The sequence below is a fragment of the Populus alba genome, chromosome 18, assembly GCF_005239225.2.
Source record: "Populus alba chromosome 18, ASM523922v2, whole genome shotgun sequence".
In the NCBI taxonomy this organism is placed as follows: Eukaryota; Viridiplantae; Streptophyta; class Magnoliopsida; order Malpighiales; family Salicaceae; genus Populus; species Populus alba.
In genome coordinates this window covers 318,198-326,669 of record NC_133301.1, presented here as the reverse complement: position 1 = coordinate 326,669, position 8,472 = coordinate 318,198, and the positions used below count along the sequence as shown (strand labels likewise).

Here is an 8,472-nt window from a genome sequence, read left to right as displayed (position 1 = left end):
TTTGGAAAAAAATAGGAAACAAAAAAAAGAAAAAAACAACAAGGTGCTGCTGGGCCTATTTTGTTAGGTATGAGCGAATAAGCCCTTATTTTTTTTGCTGCATCTAAGGTGGATGACATGTAATCCACCCCAATTTACTTTTGAAAAAAAATAGATGATGTGTTTCATGCTGAGGCAAACGATGCATTATTTGATCTTGTTCATATTCAAATCACTATGATGGTTGAAAAATCAAAGTTTAAGTTTTTTTTACCTAAAAAACTGTTTTCAACCTATTCTGACATAAAAGATATATAAAATACTTTAAAAATCATGATAAACCTATCTATGACCCTAAAAAAACCAAAAATCCGTTCAAAAACATGAAATCAACATGAACTCATATATTTTTTCACAAGAACTTTAAAAGTTAAAAAAAAAAAACACCCGGTATGAACTCAACTCATCAAAAAAAATAATTTGATACAAATATTGTTCGTTTTGGTAGTCTAAATCGATATAAACAACATGTTTCTTTTTTTATTGCTGGAATCCAATGACCTCTTTCTCTCCTTTCTCAATCAAGGACTAAAAAATAATAAAAATAAAATTTTATATCAAAATTAAATTTGAAAAATATGAAGATACCAAAATTATATAATATATGTTATTTTTTAAGTTTGAAGGCTAAAATATATCTTTTTTTATACTCATAACATACCACTTATGTTTGATATTTTTATTTATTTAGATTCTTCTTTAAATCCTACCCATGTTTGGTGTGTGTAATTTGTTAATGATCCATTCTGACATGACATGACACGATAGATGCTACCTAGGTTCAAAATCAATGTTTTTGGTGGAGAACTTGGTTTAAATTAATATGGCTATTAATTCGCAAGCCAAAAATGGAAAGAAGAGAAATCAATATTGATAAAGCAACCTTTTTCTTTGCCTATGAAAAAATTTGCAGTTCACATGCGTAGGAATCTGTGACTTCAGCCCATCTGCCCTCATAAATGCCTAACCTACTACAATAACGGAGCCCATGCATTGTTAACAATCAAGCTAGCAGTACTTTAAAATGCAGTTGTCATTGTTCACTTCCAACATTCTTGTGGAAGACAGGATTGGCTGTGAGAAAAGTAGCTATCTTGCTTGAGGACCAGATTTCGTAAACATTGTTGCAGAAGTTGATTGGGTTTCATTAGGTTTCTTCTTGCTTGCACTCATCATTCCATTTGCATTGGATTGTTTGCTTTGATTGTGATAGTTGCCCCAAATGCCGACAAACTTAATTAAGACAAGCTGAGTATATATGTGTGTCTGTCTGTTTAAATGTTCATGTAAATTGTTCTTAAGAATTCTCGTGGTTGTAGTTGGTTTTTTTAAATGAGCTAGCAAATTCTGTACTGGGATTGCCTAACTTGATTAATGGTGGTTGCTAGTGTTTATAAGAAGGCTTGTTTGCTAACTTGTATCTTGGAACCAAGAGAGCGGATTTATATCTCTAATGGCTATCCGTCACTGCTTCGACAAAGATGTTGACCAGGTACTTCCCATTCTCTTCTCTTTAGCGCTACATTTCTTGCGGATAAACGGAAAATGGCAAATGCATGAAGAAAAATACAACAAATTGAAGATACCAGCAGGCCAAAGTTTCCTTCTTGGTGCTCTTACTCACTGTTCATTGCATTGCTCTTAATTTATGTTCATGCATATCAACAAAATGGAGTGAAAAGCTTTTTCTCTAAGCTTGTACAAGGGCAGCCAAGAAATATTTAATTTCTTCATAGGATTTGTATCCTGATCTAGGTGCTGTTCGAAGGAAATTCATGTGTGAAGAATGATACTGAACAGACCACACAAGTTAAAACAGCCTCACCTATCACATGGTATGCTTAAATTGATTTTTCTAATTTATTTACGAATCATACATGTACTTTTGCCCTTCGTTTTCCAGCTTCTTTTCTTCTCATAAAGGATGGCACATTTCACTAAAAGAAATCAGGAAACGGTACTCAGAGACACACAAGTTTCTCTCAAGCATAAAAATAAACAAAGATAACAAAACAGGGTGGTGAAATAAGTAGTGCCAGGAGATAAAAACAAGATTCGAATCCATGGCATAAAATCTTCAGATCTAGCGACAGTGCGACAGTACCATCTTTAGCTAAAGCACCAGCTTTTTTCTTATGAAGTATGCTGATTGCTTTTCAAAGCCGTGTGAAATATACATATTTCTTCTCACCTTCAATGTCAACTTTCTTGATCATTAACCTGGTAAATAATAATAAAAAACTTGATCAGTAACTCTTTTTATTAATTTTGTTGGCAGACCTGTCAGATGATCAAGGAGTTGAAAGCTTACGAGGTTGATCCTAAAGTCAAAATTGTGATATTGAAGGTAAAAAAGCTGATTTAGGAATGTGCTGGAATTCTCAACCTCTAATTAAGTTGGACATGGTTAGACATCAAAAGATGATTTTACTCTGTATGATAAATTCATTTTTCGCTGCCGATGCCATTATCATCTAGCTCAGACATCACATTCAACTAAATCTCATGCAGGGAAACGGAAAGGCATTTTGTGCTGGTGGTGATGTCTTGGCATCATATACTTGTATGGTTGCAGGTGAAAATCATCTTCTAAGAAAGTTTAAAAGTAATTGGATAATGTTTGATGCCGTTAATGTTTATCTCCTTGGATGAAACAGGGCATTGGAGCTATGGGACAAATTTTTACAAGAAACAAATCATGTTGGACTACTTGGTTGCAACATATGGAAAGCCTGTGGTATAGAAGCTATATGGCTCTATCATTATGCAAACTAGCAAAGCCAATAATTACCTCACATATTTCTTTACTCTTGTCATCTTCATTTGATTTTGATAAACGCAATTGGATATTTGAAGGTTGCAATTATTGATGGGATCGTGATGGGAGGTGGCGCTGGGCTATCCCTGCAGGGAACTTTCAGGATTGTCACTGAAAACACTGTATGCTTCTGCTTTACATATTGGAAATATAGGGAGTTGATTTGTTTTAGTGATGTTTCTAAATAACTTAGTGATGCTGGTGGAAGCTAATAGGATAGCAATAACATAGAAAATACAAGAATATTGATTAGCAAAAATGGTTGTAGATGTGAATCATAAAATCGTAATTTTATTATCTAAAATTTATAAATATGGTGATTGTCTCCTTAAGAGATTTCCAAGATTTTTAAATAAACCAGAAAATTCTATCTTTATTAGAAAACAACTAGAAATCAAAAAATGATAAAGAAATTAAACATATATCCAAAAAAAACGTAGGATAAATAACAAAATTGGCTTAAACGGGAGCATCCGAGCTTGAAACCTGATTACGGAAAACATAACAGTCTGATTAGTGACACAATGATTATTTAAATCAGGTAAAACTACTTGTATAATTACCTAAAAAAAATTGAAGCTCAATCTAATAATCAAATCTTCTTTTATCATCGTTTTAATTAAGATGCTAACTTGTTCTAACTCTATCAAACTTTTTCCTGAACTTAAGCTTATCTCACTAATTTATAAAAATACATGTAAGGTCAACATCATAGTTTTCCCATGTAAGAGTATCAGATCCTCACTCAAATACTACAAACTTTCAGTTTGAATAATTTCTACAAGCTCGACTATATCACTTAAATAATTATACAAAATATTTGATGGTCTTCTCTCTAGATGGCCAAAGACCTCCTACAAGGACTTTGTCTTATGCCAGGAACCAAGCCTCATAATATAAATACTTGATTGCCTTAAAACATACTACTGAGGAGAAAAGAAACTTAAGGTACTGTAGAACAGTGGAATGATCACAGAAACTTGATGTTCTTTATTTTGAGATTTACTAAAAATCTTGAGGATAATCAGATTAAGAGTTTGAAGTGCAACAAATTATAATTATACTTCCATGATTCAGCGGGAGGTTTTTTTTCATTGTTTCGGAGATTAAGTTGTTGTAGGATAATTTATCAACCTATCAGCTAAATCAGATAACTCAAGGTGATGATGGAGGCGGCCTGGATAGCATAGGATGCATGTATTTGTTGAGGAAGGGCTGTCTTCTTTTCATGAATTAATGTTTCTTCAGTTGTTCAAAGAAAGCTAACTCATCGAATCTTCATATTTCGTGATGAAAAAGATTAATAAAATTCTCGTCTTTCATAAATATATATATTAAAAAAAACGAAATGATAGTAGAAGCATATGTTCATCTCATTTGTACAGTGGATAAGTAATGGTGCTTGGTTGTTACATGAACTTGCATAGGTGTTCGCTATGCCAGAGACCGCAATAGGACATTTTACTGATGTTGGGTCATCATATTTCCTTTCCAGGCTCCCTGGATTTTTTGGTAACTACCTATTTGTTACTCTATCTACTTTACTAATAGTTTGGAAAGAGTTTCTTGCCTTCTTATCTTCCCTCTGAGTGTACAAACTTCTGAATATTCATGAACAACGTGTGTTTTTTGAGATGTAAGATGAAAATTGATCCAATGCATCATGGAAAAAGAAAGATTATTTTTCTTTTTCCTTTATTCGTTAGCAAGTTAATTTATCCTTGAAGATTCTGATTCAGTGCTTTATGTACTTAATTCTAATTCATTATAAATGCTATATAGGTGAATATTTGGGACTTACTGGAGCTAAGATTAGAGGAGCAGAAATGGTTGAATGTGGCCTTGCGACTCATTTTATGCTCGCAAAGGTAATGCCTCTTAGAATTGTGCTCAATTATATTTACCATTAAATGGTTACACAGAAAAGCATTTGCCTCACAGAATATTCAGAAATCTCTTGATCTGCATCAGATATCCTCTCTAACATCAGTTTCTTTTTGCTGCAGTGATAGTTATTTTATCGTGAATGTTCTCTTATTTACCATCAGAGGATTGCATAATTTTCTCTTTTTTTTTTTTTTTTTTTTTTTTTTTTTTTGTGTGGTGGTAGGATGTCCGTTTGTTGGAAACTGCACTAGATGAAGTAACTTCTACTGATACGAAAACAATTTCTGAGATCATCAGCAAATTTATGCACAAACCAAATGTTAAACAGCTTGGTGCTTTTAGCAGGTAATGTTCAGGTCCCTGAAAATTTTGTGCTGCTTTTATCAATATCTACTAGTGTCTGTTAACATCCATCCTGAATTTGAATACTTAATCATTAAATAGACCGGAGATCATCAACAAATGTTTCTCGAGAACAACAGTTGAAGAAATACTGTCATCACTGGTGAGCATATCACAGAAGCACCTTTTCTCACCTAAACTTAGTGTAGAAAGTCTCGGTTAGGAATGCCATAAGTATGATACCTGCTTGACTTGTTTTAGGAGAGTGAGGCAGAAACTAAATCAGAAAAGTGGATTCTTGATGCAATCAACTGGATGAAGTCAGCCTGTCCAACCAGCCTCAAAATTTCCCTTAGATCGGTATGAATGATTTTAAGGGATTTCTGATCTTTTACTTGAGTTAATATTTTTTTTCAATTGCAATTCAAGGAATGCTTCCTTTTTCTTTAAAATCCAGAAATAACTTTTCATGTGTGGATTAGATTAGAGAGGGCCGCAAGCAAGGACTTGAGCAATGCCTCATCCAGGAATGTACTATTGTTTGCCACATTTTGAGAAGAACAGTTAGCAATGATTTTTATGAGGTAATTAATTAGAGGAATGATAAGAACATAACTTCGATAATAAGAACATAATGCGATGACTATTCGTCTCTAATCACAGGGTTTTCTTGCAGGGAATTAGGGCCATCTTACTGGACAAAGACAAGAATCCCAAGGTACATATGGTACTAGCTATGCTTGATATGTTTTCTTAACAATCACACACTGTAATGTAATCCACTTCTCTTGTTTTTAACAGTGGGAGCCTTCAAAGTTAGAGCTAGTGACCGATGAAATGGTGGGCCGGTATTTCTCCAGAGTCGATGAAGATGACATGGAACCCCTTCAACTTCCTACCAGATCCAACTTAGTTGATACCATGAGGCCAAAACTTTGAAACTAGAAAAGCTTTAGGGGGTGATCAGGACTATCTTTCTCCATGATTACATAAGCTGGTGATTGAATATAACGTTTCAAGCTGATAATAGAACAGCTGTCTCTTTTCTTATTGGATTAAGGACTTGTTCTGTAGCATCAACAATAAGAACGATGTCTTAATCAAACAATGCACTCTTGATTTCCGTTGGAGAACATTCTGTTTTTCATGTCTCCCCCCCAGTTTCGACACTTTATATTGTTGCCATGATCTTTCCTGTCTAAGCACCAAAACTTTGGACCAAATTATCATCATGCTGCATTGAAACCGTGGTGTTAGACAAAGTAATATACCTTTAGAGAGGGTGAGGGCCATCTCTAGAATTTTAGAGCTCGATGGGAGCATCGCACATTTAAGAAAAAGGGAAAATGTGATAGTCTCACATCTATAATTTTGAAAATATTAGGTTAATTAACACACATTATATTTTTAGTATTACTAAAAATTCTTTCTTAAGAACTTGACTAAAAAAAATTATATTTCTTTTTTAAAAAACTTGTTTCTTTCCATATATAACTACATCGCAACATCAAGCATACACATGTACAGAAACCAACCTCTTCTCCTGACTTGGAACGTTAGAACAAGACATATTAAATGCTAATTAATTCGTCAAGGCTCAAAGTCAAGGTTGTTGGTGGATGACTTGATTCAAATGATACGGTAATCCATTGATAACAAGAAATTGAAAGAAGGGAAACCAATTAATATAAACACTGCACCAAGCTTTTTCCTTGCCTTAATTTGCAAATTGTCGGTGGATATTTTGGGCACCAAAATTGGTTACTCCTCGATAGACCCGTATATTTAAGCACAAATTAGATAATTAGCATACAAAATAAAAAGATATATAAATTAACATAGCAGCAAAAAAAAATTTTTGATGAAATAACACACTTTTGAATATTATGACTATGAACTTTGATATTTAATTAAATATCACTTTTATAAATTGCGACTTCAATTAAATATCATGGTTGAAAACCACAATAAAATTTTAATTGATGACATGTTTTACAAACACAATATCAATTAAATTTAGGATAAATCGATCGATCAATTTATAATTGTCAATTAAATTACCTGACCGATTGACACTAAAAAACAGAAAAAAACTACTTTGTGAACAATAACTTTTTTAAAATTTTATTTGGAATCTACTTTTTTAGTCTACAAGTTGGATAAAGATATATATTTTGACTCATAAAACATATTGGAAAAAAAATTCATAAAATTACATTTTTTTGCGAGAGATATTTAATAATAGCAGCATGTATTAAATATCACACTTAAAAATAGCAGCACGTTTCAAAATTTCATGTATTATTTCTTCAATTTTTTTTAAATTGTGTTATTTGCAAAAACTTTCAAATTACTACTGTGCTATTAGTTTTTAAAAAAGAAAACCATACCTAAGGCAGATTAAGAACTACTTTATCAGTGGTAGGCAATTCATTGTACTACGTTGTCAATATGACACAATAATTATATGTGCATGGCTGCACAAAGAAATGCCAGTGTTTATGAAATATAGAAAGGCTCGTTTGCTGACCTGTGTTCATATGGAACAGAGAGAGTAGATCATTTGTATCTCAAACTTTAATGGCTATGGCCGGCCCCCGTTGCTTCGAGAAAGATGTTAATCAGGTACGTGCACTCTCCATTTCTCTGTTCCCTGCTGCAAAATTCACTCGCAATTTGCATGACCAGTATATATACAAAACTAATTAAGTTAAGAAAGAAAACTAATTAAATATAAAAAATAGAAACCTAAAGAAATTAACTTTAAATATCTAAATAAGAAATCAGAAAATCTCAGCATTCTCTTTCAAGTTTGGTGCATAAATGTCATTCATGACCACTGTTTAAAAACACTCCACTTAAAAACTGTTTCGGTGGAATGCCAGATTATCAAATTTGATCTTAGACAACTCCATAATTTTCTATCTAACTTCTCCTTAATGAAGAACTTGTGTATCTCTAGTGTTGCGATTTACTCACTCAATACTAAGTCAAGAACATGATTGGTTTGATACAAGGCAAAATCCAGGGGAATCTTCCAAGACCCTCCAATTTTGAATCTGGACTTTGAAGAGAAGCACTTTTAGCAACCTGATAGACATAATCTGAAAGATGGATCAAAACCAAGTAATGAAATCACTTGATTTTCACACTACCTGCTTAGCCATATAATCTGTCGAACTATTGCTCTCACGGTACACATAAGCAAAAGTAATTAAGCCAAAAAATCTAATCAATTTCTAAACTGTGGAGAAGAGCTCTCGGTGCACATCTTGTTTTATTGTTTGGTGCAGTTTGTGAATAATATCTACCGGAATCCAAATTTATTTAAGGAAAGTCATATTCTAGAGTCTGCACTTCCATTTGACACTTCCCCCTAAATATGA

General features: G+C 33.1%; 1 pseudogene; it reads left to right on the top strand.

The window, feature by feature from the left end:
• The first annotated feature begins 1,825 nt into the window (after nt 1–1,825).
• LOC118059500 (3-hydroxyisobutyryl-CoA hydrolase 1-like) lies at nt 1,826–6,025 on the top strand (annotated as a pseudogene).
• Nucleotides 6,026–8,472: the final 2,447 nt, after the last annotated feature.